Source organism: Trichosurus vulpecula, chromosome 4 (assembly GCF_011100635.1).
Source record: "Trichosurus vulpecula isolate mTriVul1 chromosome 4, mTriVul1.pri, whole genome shotgun sequence".
Taxonomy (NCBI): Eukaryota; Metazoa; Chordata; class Mammalia; order Diprotodontia; family Phalangeridae; genus Trichosurus; species Trichosurus vulpecula.
This window is the reverse complement of record NC_050576.1, coordinates 73,130,791-73,148,873: the sequence shown is the minus strand read 5'-3', so window position 1 is coordinate 73,148,873 and position 18,083 is coordinate 73,130,791. Positions and strand designations below refer to the sequence as shown.

The following is an 18,083-nucleotide window of genomic DNA, read 5'->3' as shown; positions in this document are numbered from 1 at the left end:
TTCATGAGGTAGCCAGGCAGTGCAGTGGATAGAACACTGGGTCTGGAGTCAGGAAGTTCAAATTAAGTTCAAATCAAGCCTCACACACTTACTAGCTGTGTGACCCTGGGCAAGGCACTTTAATCTTTGTCTGCCTCAGTTTTCTCACCTGTAAAATGAGAATAATAGTACCACCTACTTCCCAGGATTGTTATGAGCTTCAAATGAGCTTGTAAAGTGCTTAACATGCCTAGTGCATCGTATATAATAAATATTAGCTATTATTATTATCCCATATCAAGACAAGCTCCAAATAGACATGTGACTTAAACATAAAGAGTGACACAAAATTAGATGAGCAAGGACTAAACTACCTTTCAGATCTATGGAACAGGGAAGAGTTAATGACCCTTAAAAGAGAGAGGGATCAGCAACATTGTGTGATGTTCAGCTATGAGTGACTCAGCTCTTCTCAGCAACACAACGATCCAAGACAAATACAAGACAAGTACTCATGAAGGAAAATGCTATCCCCACCCAAATAAAGAACTGATACATAGATCAAAGTATATTTTTTTTCACTTAGTTTATTCTTTTTCATGGTTTTTCCCCTTTTGATCTGTTTCTTCTTTCACAACTGTGACTAATATGAAAATAGGTTTTACATGATAGCACACATATAACCTATATCAAATTGCCTACCATTTTAGGAAGAGAGGAGTGAGGGAGAAAAATTTGGAACTCAAAATCTTGTAAAAATGAATGCTAAAGCGAGACGAAAAAGGAGAGAGTTAAGTCAATGTCTACAATGTCTTCGCCTACTGAGGAAAAGGTAGAAACTAGAGCTGGACACCCTCCAGTGGTAAAAACTGGTGGAATAAATACCCTCCTAGTGAAGACGCCAAAAAAAGAGAGAGAGCTAAGGATGATCAAGAATGGGAAGGCTCCAGCCCACCTAGAACAACTTATACATCTGGTGTTATTGCAAGGGATAACAAAGACTCCCTCCCTGCTGCAGGTGGTGGCTCACCAAAAACCACACCCCTCTACAGAAAAGCATCCTTCTCACAGGACAACACAACATACCCAACAGCCCCGCAAGTGAGGGTCCTGCTACCACCTTGTCAGTCTTGGAGAAGGGCACATGATTGCCTCTCAGGTCTGACATTTATAGAGCAATAAGAAGTGGTCCAATTTTTTTCTTTCTCTATCTCTGTAGAGAAATTTAAGACAAAGCACATCAGCAGCTTCCTTTGACTTAGATTTCTTTGTCTACTGCCTGCAAATGGATCAGATACCCATGGATCTTGTTCACCTAAATGCAATCAACTCATGAGCCTCATTTTCCGCCCCCCTTGATCTAGGATCCTTACTCAATTTAACTTCATCTGCAGTTTTGCTTAGGCAATACAGTGATGTTTTTAAAAGTTAGTTTTAGTAGCTCTAAAGTTACCTTTGGTTTGTACCATATAAAGTGAAGTATGACATTTGAAAACAATTGTAAACAAATTTTGGGAAAGGCGAGGCAAAGATTAGGGGAAAATGGGGCTTATTTTCATCAGACACTAGGATCTTCCCATGTAGTCCAGAGCAAAATGGGGAAGTCAGTTAAAATTTCACACTGTTCTTTCAATGAATAACCACAAGAGTTATTTCCTTTAAAAGTCTTGTTGCTGGAGAATGAGAATCCAAGAAGGCTTATTCAAAATGAAACGTCTTGCTTCGAGCCACACGAATAATGGCTAGAAAAGTTTAATATGATAATTTAAAGCGGGGGGCAATAATAGGTAAAAACCCACTAAGTTCATAAAGAGATCCAGTTTTCCTCCAAAGGGAGATTAATCCCACTGTCAAGGAAAGGTAAACATATTCCACTTTAGTTGGAGCAATTTGATTGCAGACCTCACAACTGGGGTCACACTCCCCTACTCTTACTGACGTTTAAGTGGTTGACGCCGTTCTGAGTTATTTTGTGTGTGTTTCTTGCCAGTTGACATTTGTAAGACTGCGGCTAGGATGATTACTATACTAATTTCCCTATTGGAAAATAACTCATTCTGGTTATTTGCATATGACAAAAGCTATCTCAAACAATACAATTTTAAGAAGGTATTGCCTTGTTAGTTAGGATACTAGCAGTTTGTTTGGAAGCTGTTTATTGGGGCAAGTCAGTCCCAGTGAATGAATGGGGTCTGCCTACTATGAATGGCCACCTGCCTACAACACCAATGATCTCAGATAAAATAATGAAATCCACATCCACCAATTGGGCCCTTGATCCCTTGCTCAATGTTTCAACCCTCCTCTCAAGAAAGAACGTTCACAGTTCACTTTGTTTCATGTTTTCAAGAAAACTTAGGATTTTCTTAGCTCCGGATTAACAGCAAGCTAGTTTCCCAAGGCAGTGACATTGTCTCTTCTACGTTATTTCATAATGGCAGAAGTACTACCGTGAACGTTTTCTGCCTCTGTAAGGCACTGCATTTTGTCACAGGCAGAACACACACCCAGAGGCTTGCTGGCTGATATTCCTACAGAACATGTGCCTGAAGACTTGGCATCTCCTCAGAGCTCTGTTCAGAAATAAACATTTCAGATAGGAAGGGGAGAGCTTTATAACACTTGGAGAGACAATTGAAAGTGGATTCAATCTACTGCGATCTATATATCACGCCCTCTGCTATAAGCATAGTTTAGGAAGCTCCTCCCTCCTCCCCCCTCCCCCCTTTTCAAGCCTCCACTGAGAAGTAGCTGGAAATGACAGCCTATTATGTTTCCAAAATGTTCATTTTATGTGTATCTTAGATGTACTATGTATCCACACGATCCAAATCACTGAAAAGAAACAATTATATCAAGTGTTTCCTTTTATAGTTAATCTTTTGGGGTTTTCAATTATAAAAATTGTGCCTGGCCTCTCCCCCAAATGAATGCTAAAAATTGTCTGGACATGTAATTGGGAAAAAAATAAAATACTATCTAAAAAAAAGTTAGAGAAGCTCACAGATGATAAAATGGATAATTTTGATCATAGGAAATTAAGAAAATTTTATAAAAAAAACCTATGAGGCTAAATTAGAGGGGAAACAGGTAACGGGGAAAAATTTTTGCAGCAAATTTTTCTGATAAAGATTTCATTTTCAAGGTAGTGAACTGATTCAAGTTTATAAGAGAATTATAAGAATAAGAACTGTTCTCCAAGTGCTCCAAGGATAGGCAGCTGTCAGAGGAAGAGATCCAAGCTGTTGCTGGTCAGTGTTCCAAATCACTAATTATTAGAGAATTGCAAATTAAAGCAACTCTGAGCTTGCAGCAATCAGGATTGGCAAAAATGACAAATGCTGGAAGAGGTATGGGGAAAGAAAGGTATATTAATAATAGGTAGATAATAATAAAGGTGTAACTAATGTTGGTAGAGCCATGAATTGGTCCAGCCATTTTGGGAAGCAATTTGGAACTGGCACCTAAAAGTTACTAACCTGTGCAGACCCTCCAACCCAGTGATAGCACTAGTAGGTCTATACTGCCACAAAGATAAAAGAAAGAGAACCCTATTTACAAAAATATTTATGGCGGCTCTTTCTGTAGTGGCGTAGAATTGGAAACCAAAGGAGCGCCTGGGAACAGAGGAATGGTTGAACCAATTATGGTATCTGAACGTAATTTGAATTTTACTATTAGATTGTAAGTTGTCTGTGGGCAGGGACTCTTTGGCCTCTTTTGTATCCCCAGCAGTAAGTAAGCATAGTGCCTGAAATGTAGGAGCTTAAAAATTATTTATTGACTGACTATTGAGCTACAAAAAGTGATAAAAGAAACAGTTTCAGAGAAACCTGGGAAGCCTTGTATGAACTTGATGCCAAGTGAAGTAAACATAAGCAGAACAATTTATATAATAAAAACAACATTGTAAAGACAATCAACTTTGGAAGACTCAAGAACTCCAATCAACGAGATGACTGATTACTGTTATAGAAGAATCATGAGGCACTCAGGATTCAATCTTCTTTTCAGTCGTGTCTGACTCTTCACAACCCATTTGGGGTTTTCTTGGCAGAGACACTGGAGTGGTTTGCCGTTTCCTTCTCCAGCTTATTTTACAGGTGAGAAAATTAAGGCAAACAGGGTTAAATGACTTACCCAGGGTCACACAGCTAGTAAGTGTGGGAAGCCAGTTTTGAACTTGAGAAGACTGAGTCTTCCTGACTTCAGGCATGGCACTCTTTTCACTGTATCACCTAGCTTTACCCTCCCCTTCCAAGGTTCAGAATGAAACGTATTTTTTGGATATGACCAATTCTAGAATTTATTTTGCTTGACTATTTATTACTGTTTGTTTATTACAAGGGTTTTTTTCCTTCCTTTTTCATTGGGGGTAGGGACATTCATTATCTAATTCAACCTCATTTCCTACTAATCCACAACCTGATCCCTCTGATACAATTAGCCTGTCTTCTTACTGGTCCTTGGATGCTTGTTCCTGCTGGCCTATACCTGTGTAAATCCTCCTTGTATTTCCGGGCTCAGTCTAAATCTTGCAGCCTCCAGGAAGAATTTCCTGATTATTTCAGCTTGTAATTATCTCTCACTTCTATGAATTATCCCTATGTCGCTTTGAGTCAGGGCCTCAAGTCTTAAGATTTAAGGGTCTCTCATCATTTCATGGGGCACTTAGTTGCATTATCTTTCAGCTAGATTCCTAGAGAATAGGTACACACCCAAACACACACGCGCACACACACGTATGTATGTATGTATCCCTATTCCCCACAGTGTTAAAAATCAAGTTAGGCGTATAGAAGGAACTCTAAAGAGTTGCTGTCAGACAATCTGGGTTCAAATCCTATCTTTGTGTTTTATTTTGTGTGTGGCTTTAGGTCAGTCATTTCACATTCAGGGCTTCATTTCCTTCATCTGCAACTTCCAGCTCTAAATCCCTATAACTATGTTGCTTAATAATAATAGCTAGCAGTTATAGCCCCTACTATGAGCCAGGCACTGTGCTAGGCACTTTACAAATATTACTGCATTTAATTCTCACAACAACCCTGGGAGAAAGGTACTTTTACTATCTCCATTTTAACATGGAGGAGACTGAAGCAAACAGGTTAGGTGACAGCTAGCAAGTACCTGAGGTTGGATTTGAAATTAGGTCTTCCTGGCTCTAGGTCCAGCGCTCTATCCACTGAACTACTTAGAAGTGCTGTCATTCTGTGACTGGCTTACCTTCCTAATGTCTATGAGCTCCTGGAGTTTATCAAAATCCTTGTCCATTGTACCTTTTATCTAATGTGGAGGAAAGATGGAATTACATAAGATTATATTAGATAGATAATAAGATATGCTAGATAGAAATATAAGATTATATAAGACAGCAGGGCACTTAGAAGGATGATGGCTAAGTCCCCTTTGAGGTCTTTCTAGAGAGGAGGGATGGTAGCTCTTTCTGCATTGAGTAGCATCTTGAACTGAGGCAGGGCTTGATGACCAAGCCTTTCCTAAGGGTTCTGGGAATTAAGAGGTTGCTAGCTGGGCTTATATATAGGGACAGAAGATCCTGAGATCTTTCTTCCTTAAATCTCCTGAGCCTTCTACAGTGAGGAATGGGGACCTTCCCAGAAGCGAAGAGTAAGGTCAGGCGCAGATCTCAGAAGGGCCTGTGGAAGGCAGATCTTAGTCCTTTCCCCACCCTCGTGTCCTCAGCATGGAATAGTGGATATATTGATGGACTTGTAGTCCAGAAGACTTGGGTTCAAATCCTGTCTCTGACCCTTAAATGCTGTATGACCCAGAGCATGACAATGAACCTTTCTGTTCCTCACTTTCTTCATCCTTAAAATGAGGGGCTGGCTTTCAAGGTCCCTACCAACTCTAGATCTATGATCCTGTGATTTTGGCAGGCTCTGACCAAGTTCTGTTTCCTTGCTCTATCAGAGCCCATAGACGGACTAGGGTGTCATCCATTACCCCAATTTCGGAAGTGAATCACTAAATGACTGGGCTCATTCATCAGTTAGCCATTACACAGTCACAAAACTCCTACAGTTCAGTAGGCAAAGTACCTCTGAATGCCTTGGGTGGGTTACTCAGGAGATAAAGGTCAGATGTGTATGTGTGTAACGCAAGGATAATAGTATACTATCTCTCTATATAATATATAGAAATAGTAATGATAATAACTTGATTGTATATCACACATTCATATAGCACCTTAATATCAGCAAAGCACTTTACATATATTATCTCATTTAATCCTCATCACACCTCTCTGAGGGAGGTGAGGCAAAGAACAGTTAATTGATTTGCCCAGGGTCACGCAGCTCTTAAATGTCCTGAATCCACATTTGAACTCAGGCCTTTCCACTCCAAGTTCAACCCTATCCACTATGCAGCGGTAGAATGCAAAGATCAATGAATTTGAAGTCAGATTCTCTGGGTTCGGATTTTAACTCTGCTGCCCAAACCGTGTGACCTGAGGGAAGTTAGTGCTCTGAGCCTCAGTTTCCTCATTTGTAAAATGAATGGGCTGGAGAAGGCAACCTTGAAGGTCCCTTCCTGCTCTGAGTCCACGATCCTGTAAGTCTGATGGCGCCTCCTGTAAGTGATTTTGCTCTATAGCCACCTTCTGTATTCTATGCGACAAATCAAAAGCCTCTTTTATGAACTTTCACACACAGGAGCTTCTTCATTCACTCCCATACAGCCAGATTGCTTTTCTTTGCACCTCTAGGGCCTCCTAGCTATCCATTTCTTCCCCAATCCACAAGTCTTGGTGTCATTACCTGCTGGATTTCTTCCATTTTTCCTTTGAGCTCTTCCTTTACCTCCTTTAATTCACACTATGGAAGTACAAGGGAGAAGAGAAGGAGTGGAGAGAGATCTGGGCTGGGGGAACAGAGCTAGAGAGGAGGGAGAAGAAAATTTAAAGAGGGAGAGAAGAAGACCAGAGGAATAGGAACTCCCAGAAGGTCCTTCATCTTTGTGCCGCCTTTTAAAAAAAAAGTTAATTTATTTATTTTTAGTTTTCAGCATTCACTTCCATAAGTTTTAAATTTTCTCTCCCTCTGTCCCCTCTCCCTCCACAAGACAGCCTGCAAATCTGATATAGGCTCTACATATACATGCCTATTAGACATATTCTCACATTAGTTATGTTGAATAGAAGAATTAGAACGAATGGGAGGAACCGTGAGAAAGAAAAACATAAAACAAAACAAAACAAAAAAGAAAATAGTTTGCTTTGATCTGCATTAAGACTCCATATTTCTTTTTCAGGATGTGGATGGCATTTTCCATCATGAGTCTTTCGGAATTGTTTTAGGTCCTTGCAATGCTAAGAAGAGCTAAGTTTATCAAAGTCAGTCATTGCACACTTTGGCTGTTACTGTGTACAATGTTCTCCTGGTTCTGCTCACTTCACTCAGCATCAGTTCATGTAAGTCTTTCCAGCTTTTTCTGAAGTCTACCTGTTCATCGTTTCTTTTATATGTGCAGCCTCTGACAGCAATGAGCACCCCCTACTACTACCCTCTACTCCTGGGTGTTCTCTTCTCCTTGAGTTTTCATGGCAAGGGAGAAGAGGGCCCATGAAGGTGGACTGGCCAGAGGACCCTTGGAGAAAATAGTGCTCCCCAGTCTAGAAAAGAAGTGGAATCATATACGGCTGGATTACTCTGAGTGCCAGTCCGAGGTCAATTTAGTGACTTCATATTCTCAGCACTTCTGAAAGAATCTCTTACCTTCTTCTTCCTCCCCACCAAATTCTGGGCCCAGATACTTGCTTTTAAATCCTGTGCTCCTTCTTTTCTTGCCAGCATCATTTCCTGTTTTGATCCCTTGCATTCACAAGTCTGTAGGTTAAAACCAGAGAGACACTGGAAATGACAATTGGAGTCCAGAGATGGTTCATGGATCCAGTTGCTTCTTTATATACTCTTCTCTCAGAGAGAAGCCAACTGGTGCCCTCGGCTGGCCAGAAGCGTTTTTTTTGGAACTTGCATAGAACTTTAAACTACAAAAATAAAATAGGGGATAACTTTCCTTGTTTCCTTCCAAGGGAATGGGAATTGAGGTGTAGATTCAAAATCAGGGAACCCTGAGTCTCTAGATGAATTTCCAGAGATGCTTGGGATGGCTGGGGTGGAGAGAAAAGGAATAGGTATATTTAAGGACAACACCTGTAATTTGCCTGAGGGGCCAAGTGTCTTGGGAGTTCAAAGCTTGTACCTTAGCAACAAGTGCACAGAGAAGGTTATGTTGGTTGACTAAGAAGGTATAGAGAACAGGGGGTCTAATATAGATGGGGTAGAGGGTCCAGTGACTCTTTCATCATGAACATGGGCAACTGAGGATGATAGATTGAAGGGCATAGCCATGAAGTTACACAGAGTTCTTAAGAATTTTCTACCATTTGGCATAGTCAGACAATGGAATGGGAAACATTGTGAGGTAATGAGTTCCCTGTACCCGGAAGTGTTCCAGAAGAGAATGGATGATCACCAGCCAAGGGACCCTGAGGGCTGTTGTTGAGAAAACTCCTGCATTGGGAGGGAGGTTGGACTAGATGACCCTAAGACTCATTCCAACTCTACAATCCCTTGATTTGACTCATAAATCTGGTCTCACCCTGCCCACAAGGATGGCTGTCAAGTTCTTATTCTATGCCAGAATCCAGTCTTGCTTTGGGGGCAATGAACTCCTGATTACCTTGTGCCCTGTGTGCTGACGGAACGGGCAGCAAGGGCATACTTGGGTGGAAGGAGACCTTCTCTAAAATGGGTCACACTCAGGTCCGTCTCCCCAGATCCCAGGCTTCCCCTTTTCCTCCTTTCCTTCCTAACAACCAACAGAGCTGCCTTTGGATGCCTGAAAAACCAAAGAGGGGCTTGGTACTTGGGCTGAATGTGTCTCCATTCCTATTCGAAGTGCCCTGTGGTTTTTTATTTGTAGAGGAAGATGGTCGCTATTCGTTCTGTCTGCTTTCAAGTGGAGGAGTCAAAGAAAAGACTCCCCGGCTTCTGCAAGGCAAGGAACCCCTTTTCCCGAGCCTCGAGGTGCCAGGAAGCTGCCTGCTCAGCTGCATTCTGACTTCTCAACCTACTAACCCCCTCAATATCCCCAGGTCTTCCTCTCTACTCATCTTGGGAGGCTTCAAATCCCACTGTGGCTTTACTCTCCTTGTGAATAAGCCCCACACTGGGTCCAAAAGGGACTACTATTTTTTGCTTAGGGTCAAGAAACCTCAAGAATTAGAAAGCTCATTTTCCCAGAGAAGGTATTCCAAGGAAACATATCTGAGCAAATGATAATAGACACAGATTTCTCAAATCCTTTTCTGCCCACCCCAAGGTTAATGACTACAGCCCACACCCACTTCAGTTTAAGAAACAGAAACATGGGAGAGATTAGAACACAGCACTCAGTGTCCAACTTTGAGCCCTACCCTATCTATACTCTTGCTGTGTGGTAGATAGAATGATGGGAGACTCAGTGTGCTGCCCCTTGACTTCATTACCACGTTTGGTCTCTTCATTTCTGCCTTCTTGGCTGATGTGATGAAAGAGTCCAAAGTGTTAACATCCCAGCTTCCCACCACTGCCCCACTGTGTTTGGGCCGTGGGCTTTAATGCAAACTATGGGAGACGGAACAGCCCCTTTTGGAAAAAGTAACGAGGTCAAAATGACCAAGATTCATCCACCACTACCTGTTACTGACTTTGGCCCCAGCGCTTCAAGCTGAGAAGCCCAGCCTTAGACTGAACAGCTGCAATGTTTCCCTCTTCATAATAAAGCTCCCTTAGAACTAAATGCTTCAATAGATTATGAGCTCCTTGAGGGCAGGAACTGTTTCTCATTTTCTCTCTGTATCCCAGGACCTGGCACATAGGACAGTATAAGATAGGACTTGCATTTGTGATTTTATTGGCGTAGGGAATGGCCAGATGAGGATTCCACGTCTACCAAGGCACGTTCTCTGAAATCTGTATATAGTTATCCCCTCAACGTTGCGACTTTCCCCGTCATGGCTTTGATATATCTTAGGTCAGTGTAAGAAATGGGAATTTGGGGGAGTTTTGTGGAAGCTGCAGATGACACAGAAAACGTTTAGAAACTCAGAAATGCGTAAAACATATGTGTAGTACTGTATAATATCTATATATTTTCTTTAATGTAATAATTTGGACATCTTCTCTGGTAGGAAGGGGGGGCCAAGAATTTTACATGGATTTTCCAGATTGTGGGAGTGTCACACCCTTAACGGAAGAGATAACTGTAGTCTTAGAGAGTTGGAAACTGAGAGTGTCAGTGACTTGGCCAGGGTCTCCCAGTCAGTATGTGTCCCAGGCAGGATTTGAACCCAGGTCTTCCAGGCTTCAAGGCTGACTCTCTATCCATTATGTAACTGCCTCGCACATAATAGGCCCTTCATAAATATTTCTTGTTTTTGTTTTTCAGAACAGGCAATATGGTGCAGTGGAAAGACCCTAAGATCTGGGATCCAAAGTCCTCCATTTGAATTTTTAAAAGGCTCTGCTGCTCGCTATCTCTGTGATCTTGGGCAAGTCATAGGCGCAGAGGATCATAGAGGCCAACGAGGTCAGTGAGGCTGAGTCCAACCCCCTCACTTTGCAGATAAGAAAAACTGAGGACTCGGAAGGTTGCACAGCTAGTAAATGTCTGAGGCAGGATTTGAACTCAGGTCTTCCCAATTTCAAGTCCACACTCAATCCACCTACCTACCATGAAACCTCTCTGGGACTTTATTTCATCATCTTAAAATGGACTAGGGCATAGGAGTGAGGGGTGGGGATGGCGGAAGACAAAGTCTTGGCTTGGGGAAGTTAGGTGGTACAGTGAATAGAGCACGGGGCCTGGAGTCAGGATCAACTCTGGCCTCAGACACTTCTTAGTTGTGTGACCCTGGGCAAGTCACTTAACCTCTGCCTGCCTGTTTCCTCAACGGTACCATGGGGATAATGTTAGTACCCACCTCCCAGGATTATTAGGAGGAGCATAAGAAACAATAACAGTAAAAGTGTTTAGCACAGCACCTGGAATATATAGAAATCCTTGTTCTCTTCCTTTTCCTTCCAACTCTATGCACCAGTGGTGTCAGGCTCAAAAACCACATCCCTCTGGGCAGCATATTGACTTAGAAAACTACAAATCGTTGTCATTTTATTTATTTTGCTAAACATTTTCCAGTTCTATTTTAACCCACTTCCAGCTGCACTGAGGAGTTTTGCGGGCATAGAGTCTGATACCCCTGGACTACACCAAGATGCTTCTTATAGATAAATGCTCATTGAATTGAGTTGAACCCAGATCCCCTCTCTGACTCCATATCCAGGCTTCTTTCCGTGCTTATCGATTTGCCTTCCTCATCTGATCCTTGAAATAATCCTCCAAGGTGGATAGTGCCATTAGGATTCTCATTCTTCAAAGGAGGACACAGGCCCAGTGACTTGTCCAAGGTCACTGGCGTTCTTTGACTCCAGTTTTGCTGCTCTTTCCATAGGCATTCATCTGTCCGTCTCTGAATCTGTCTCTTTGTCTCTCTGCCACTTTCTGTTTCTATCTCTCCCTCTCTGTCTCCCTCTCTCTCTCTGTCATCTGTCTCTGAGTCTCCCTCCCTATGGTCTGTCTCTCTCTGTAAATGTTGCTCCTGCTTAATATCTTAAAGTGAGTGACCTTTGAAACCTTTCGGTTTTGGGCAAACCCAACCACTCCCTTTCTTCTTCTGTTGCAATCATGCATAACTAACTCCACTTCCTTCTCTTTCCCTTATCCTTTTGTATAACTTGTTAACGACAGATGACAGACTACACTAATTTATGCAAATCACAGGAGGTACAACTGCTTCCTACACCTGAAGTGGGGGGGGGATGGTTCTTAGGAAGAGTCTCTGGGAGACTGGGCTGTTGAAACCCTACCTTTCTCTTCTTCCCCTGAGTCATTAGATCCACGTGGATGAAGCTGGCACCAGTTGTGAGGAGAGGCCTTTGTAAACAGTCAAGCATCATTGAAATTCGAGCTGCGGCTTTTGGGATCGATTCCTCCGAGGCTCATGCAAAATATCTTCATGCCATCCCAGCCTCCTTCCAAACTTCATCATACTAGCAGGAGAATGGTGGCTGTTGAGGGCAATCAGCATCTTTACCTGGAGGCCAGCCCTCCCATGGATAGGGCAGCCCCTACTCCTCGGGCATCCCAAGAGGTCCTTTCCAAAGTTGGTTGGCCAGTGTTATGAAAACAGCTGACATTGGTATATCATTTATCACTCATTGTAAAAAATTGGACATAGATTTGAACCAAGCCACCACCACTAGGCTGTGTGACTAAGCAAGTCGCTCAACCACTAATAAGCTTGGATTCTTTATTTGTACAATAGGACTAAATCCAGGGTGGGCTGGAGACAGCTCCAACTTGCTCTGAGAGATGATTCGTAAATTTTCAGCGTTAGTATTTACACCTCAAAAATTGGCAAACTATAAATCAGGGCTTGGTTTGTTGTTTTATTAATAGCCTAGACCAGGGGTGGGGAACTGGCGGCCAGTTAAAAAGACTTAAAAAAGGCGGTAGCTAGGTGGCTCAGTGGATAGAGAGCTGGGCCTGGAATCAGGAAGACCAGTGTTCAAATCTGGCCTCGGACACTTACTAGCTGTGTGACCCTGAGCAAGTTGCTTAACCCCGTTTGCCTCAGTTTCCTCACCTGTAAAATGAGCTGAAGAAGGGAATGGCAAACTACTCCTGTATCAGAAAACAAAACCAAATAGGGTCACAATGAATTGGACATGATTGAACAACAAAGACTTTAAAAGTGTTAATAATGGGCATTAAACTTAAAATTGTGTACGCTTTCCCCTGAGGTGTTGGTTAAACATTTACCAGCACAGGCTGGGTTAAATAACCTACTCTACCTGCTTAACAGGGTTCTGGGGGAAATCTTAGTAGGATGATGCAGTGACTTGTTTGGGCCATGGAGGATGGGACGAGCTTGCTTCTAATGTGCTCCTTCGATATTACCATGTTTTAATTTATTTGTTTTGCTAGGAAGTCAAGTCGATTCATGAACAACACACAGGGTCCAAGAAGCAGGAGTTTTTCAGTAGAATGGAGGTAAATAAGCCAAGGAGAATGTCTGGAGCCTAGAAAGTAACGAGGACTACGCCTAGCAGTTGTGCTTCCCCCTTCCCCCTCCCCTACCCCAGTGCATCCCAGGGCATCCCTGCTAGGTCTTGGACTGCTGGAACTGGAACCTTGAATTATCCCCTTTGCCGAATCTATACCAAAGCAACATTTCATTCCATTTAAGTCCTTGGGGACAACGTGTCCCTTTGCCCAGAGCCTCTGTGGATGTCCTATCTCTTAGGAAATGAGGAAGCATTAATGAAAGTGTTTTTAATAAAAATAGCAAGGCTATAAATGCCTTTTCTTCCTCAGATTACAAAGCATTTGACTTTTGTTATACTTATTCCCTCTCTCTGCCAGGCAGAGAAAGGAGACAGGTATTACCACGCCTATTTCATAGATAGGAAAACTGAGACCTAGAGGGGTAACGTGCTTTGTTCAGGTTCAGCCAACTGGATGTGGCAACAGAGCTTGGTGCAAAGAGCTCTAAGCTAAGAGTCGGGAGAACCAGGTTCTAGTTTTTAGATTCATTACTTACTAGTCAGGATTCAGACCCAGTCTGCTGACTCCCAGCCCTTCTGTCTATGCTCTGTAGGCATCTCTGCCTCCTTGCCTCCCCCTCACCCCTTTTCCCCACCATGTCTGCCAACTCACATCTCTGTGCTTTTTTCCCTTATCCTCGCCTTTCTCTCCCTGTTTACTTTTTTTCTTTTCCCCCATTAGTCCTCCTCTTCTCAGAGATGGGTGAGGCAGAGAGGACTGGCAGTTCTGGAATTCTGGGGCTGACGGTTAAATAACCAAGAGCAACAAGGTTCAGGTCATATCTAGAAAAGGTTTTTGGTCTTTGGTTTGTGCACTCAAAAATGGATTTGGAGAGAGAGAGAGAGAGAAAGAGAGACACACAGACAGACAGACACACACACACAGAGACAGAGAGACAGAGACAGAGAGAGGAGGAAGAAGAAGAAGAAGAAGAAGAAGAAGAAGAAGAAGAAGAAGAAGAAGAAGAAGAAGAAGAAGAAGAAGAAGAAGAAGAAGAAGAAGAAAGAGAAAAGAGACAGAGATAGGGAGGAGAGACAGAGGAGAGACAAAGAGAGGAAAAAAAGAGAGGAGAGGAGAAGAGAGACAGAGACAGAGAGGGGAGAAGTAGTCAGAAACATTCTGAGGACCTAGCCCTATAGTGTAGAAGGAGTTAGGGAAGTAGTTTGCTATAATAACATAGTGGATAGAGTGCTAAAATGAGAGGCAGGGGGGTGGGGTTGGGGGCCTGAGTTTTAATCCTCCCTCAGATACTTTGAGCATTAGCTATGTGACTATAGACAAATAACATACATTTATGAGTCTATTCTATACAAGGCACTTATACAAAAAAGGGGGGACAACTAGGTGGTGTCATAGTGGATAGAGCACTGGGCTTAGAATCAGGAAAACTCATGTTCATGAGTTCAAATCGGCCTCAGACACTTACTAGCTGTGTGACCGTGGGCAAGTCACTTAACCTTGTTTACCTCAGTTTCCTCATCTGTAAAATGAACTGGAGAAGGAAATTATGAACCACTCCAGTATCTCTGTCCAGCAAATACAAATGGGGTTATGAAGAGTTGGACATGCCTGAAAAATGACTGAACAACTTGTGCAAAACCAAAGGGCTTACCCTCAAGAAGCTTACATTCTAAAGTGATTTAACGACACGAAAAGCAGGCAACACAATTTGAGGAGTAAGTGGGCTTAGGGTGAGGAGGAGGAATGTTGTGAGTCATAATAAGGTGTCAATACTAGCTCAGTAGCAATGACGTGGGTCTCAGTGAAGATGGTGCACATTATGGGAAAATATAACCTGTAATGGAAACTGAACCTAGTCTAGAGGATTCCTGTGATTTTTCCATCTTTCCTGAGGCCAGGGAATATGCAGGGATATGTTCACTTGAAGAAGATGCTCCCTCCCTGTAAGCTTCAGGGAGAGGCTATAGGGCGTTCCCCTCTAAACTACTTGGTTTCTCACAATTTAGGCAAATAGGCTGTTTACTTCCAGCCAGGGCAGGAGGCAGGTTCCTGTTCTCCAGACTTCCCTCATTCAAATGTGTAGATCCTGGAACAGCTAACAGTGGTATTCTTGCTCCTTAGTAGAAGAGAGGGCTTCTTAAATCAGAATATGTCCTGATTTATGGAGTGCCCATTTGCAAGAGTGCTGAATAAACCTTAAAACCAGAGTCTGGACTTTCCAAGACTGAGGTCAGGTTTGGGGTCAGTGGAAGAAATCCATTTTTCTCGCCTGTTTGTAGGCAGTTAGAGGGAATAGCAGTGACCTGATTCCCTTGGGAGTTCTGCCTGGTAACCCAGCACCAGGGGACATCCTCCTAGGCTCAGTCCCATACCCTCCTTGAGTCTTCCCTGATCATGCCAGCCCAGAAGATGATCTCTTCCTTTTCCTGTATTCTATATGTACCCATTTTTGGTTCCATCATTAGGCATTTACTGCTTGCTCATAGCTCTGGTATTATTGTCTTGAATTGTTATGTAGCTTTCATATTTGGGGATTGGGAAAAGAGTCACTATTATATCTCTTGTCTTTTCAACTAGCTCATAAGTGGTTAGGTAATGCAGTACATAGAGCATTGGACTTGAAGTCAGGAAGACATGAGTTCAAATCCTGCCTCAGATACTATGTACGACTCTGAGCAAGTCACTTAACCTGGGGTTCCTTCTTGATAAAGTGTGAATGATAATAACAACACCTACCTCATAGGCTTGTGTTGAGGATCAAATGAGATTATATAGGAGGTGTCAAAAGTTTTACTTGCAGATCAGCAACTCGTTTATAACTTACAGTCTTTGAGACGTGCCTCGGACAATAAGAGGTTAAGTGATTTCCTCGTGGGCACACACACAGTGAGTATCAGAGGCAAGATTTAGACCAGTTCTTCCTGTCTCCAGAGCTGGACTTCTCTATCCCCTAGATCATGCCACCAACAAGCAAATAGGGGATGTGAAAATATTTTGACAAGTTTCAAATACTATAATAATGTGTAACAGGGGCACTCGAGCCTCCTCCTGGACTAGGATGTTCTGGCTTCATTTGCATACTTTGTGTGCCAGGATGCATAGCAATGAACAGAGACCAGCATGGCTGGTGGACGGAGGGAGTTGACTTCAGAGTCTTGGCAGGAAAAAATGGTAACAGCAATACCAACAACAGGTTTGCAAAGTGATATACAGGTGTCCCAAAAGTCTTAGTGCAATGTATTTATGCATGTATACATATGTATGTGCATTTATAAATAGACATACATTTACATGCACATATAGATACACATACACCAGGTGTCCCAAAAGTCTCAGCGCAATGTGTATATGTAGGTATGCATATGTGTAATTAAACATGCACTGTTGACCTGAAAGTTTGGTTAAAAGAGGGAAAGAGGCTTGGTGATATATAAATTCATATTGTTTATTCCCTTCAAGCTAGCTGAAGCTAGCAAACATGTACATACATGGAGCTAAAACATAAGTTCTGACTGTCTGATAAAAGAATGACTAGCCTTAAATATGTTTTAGAACAATCCCAACTCAGGGTCTCTATGACACTCAAATTTACGATCTCCATGTATGTTTAACCATATTATGAGAAAGGAATTTTCTTAATCGAATAGGTGATAAATATAATAAGATAAGAAAGTTGACAAAGTGTCAATTGAAATTATGACCCAGGATATCTGTGTTTTCTTTACCATTAACATGCCATAACACAGTATATGTCCATAAAATATTAAGATAAGAAAAAGTTCCATTATTCGAGATAGTATCTTGGGTTGAGGGTCTCATCCTTAATGGCCATAAACAGAGGGAAAAATGCTCTTGAGTCAGCCCCATCTGGCCTTGTTGACATAGGAAGAAGTATTCTCTGAGTTCACTCAGAGAACAAAGGGATATCTATTAGGTCGAGGCTCTTCTTCTGGTTGGTTAGTTCAGGCTCTGGCTGGTTCAAATGATATTAAATGATTATCAACACACATTTACATGCACACATGGATATACACATACCAGGTATCCCAAAAGGCTTAGTGCAATGTGTATGTGTATGCATACATATGTATAGGTATAAACAAACATGTATTGACCTATACATACCAGGTGTCCCAAAAGACAGTGTAGATTTAAGATATTAAAGCTTAATAGCTTACATGTGTGTATGCATGTGTGTGTACATGTTTGTACACGTTTTTATAGAATCCCAAAAGTCTAGGTTCCATTTTGAGCTTTAAGAGCTTAAATTGCACTAAGACTTTTGGTACAGCTGATATATCACTTTACAAACCCTAAGGACTATATAAATGTCAGATGGTATTGTTGTTGCTGCTGCTTCTGCTGCCATGTCCCCTGCCAAAACTCTGAGATCACTTCGCCGTGTCCATCATCCACAAGTCTTTCTTCATTGCAATGCAGCTGGGGAGGTGAATTAAGCACATGAAGCCATGCCAGGACTTAAGAGTCCTGGTGGGGGCTAGAGTGTCCTCCTTTCATGTTATTATAGTGCTTGAAATTTGTCACAGTCTTTTTATATCTATTACCTCATTTGATTTTCAGCAACTCAATCTAGTGGATAGAACTTTGGAGTCAGGAAGTGCTGGGTTCAGGTTCTGCCTCTGACCCTGTGTGTGTGTTTGTGTGTACATCTATGCAGCCATGAGCATGCCCTTGGATAATTCGCTTAATCCCTCTGTGCCCCAGGTATCTCTATAACACTCTAAGTGACAGAGAAATTGCTGATCTGCATCAACGGAGAAAGTTTCCACACTGGAAATTCCTCACATCCAAGGAATCTCAGATTTCAGACCAAGGAAAAGAAAATTCCCATTTGCTAGTTCAACGAATAGGAAGAACTCTCGAGGACATATATTAGTTCCTAGCAATGAGGGTGATCTAACCTAGATCTGTAAATTAGCACAGATCCATCTGAGAAATTAGCCTGGGCT

General features: G+C 42.2%; 1 pseudogene; it reads left to right on the top strand.

The window, feature by feature from the left end:
- Positions 1-787: 787 nt before the first annotated feature.
- LOC118845455 lies at positions 788-1,084 on the top strand (annotated as a pseudogene).
- Positions 1,085-18,083: the final 16,999 nt, after the last annotated feature.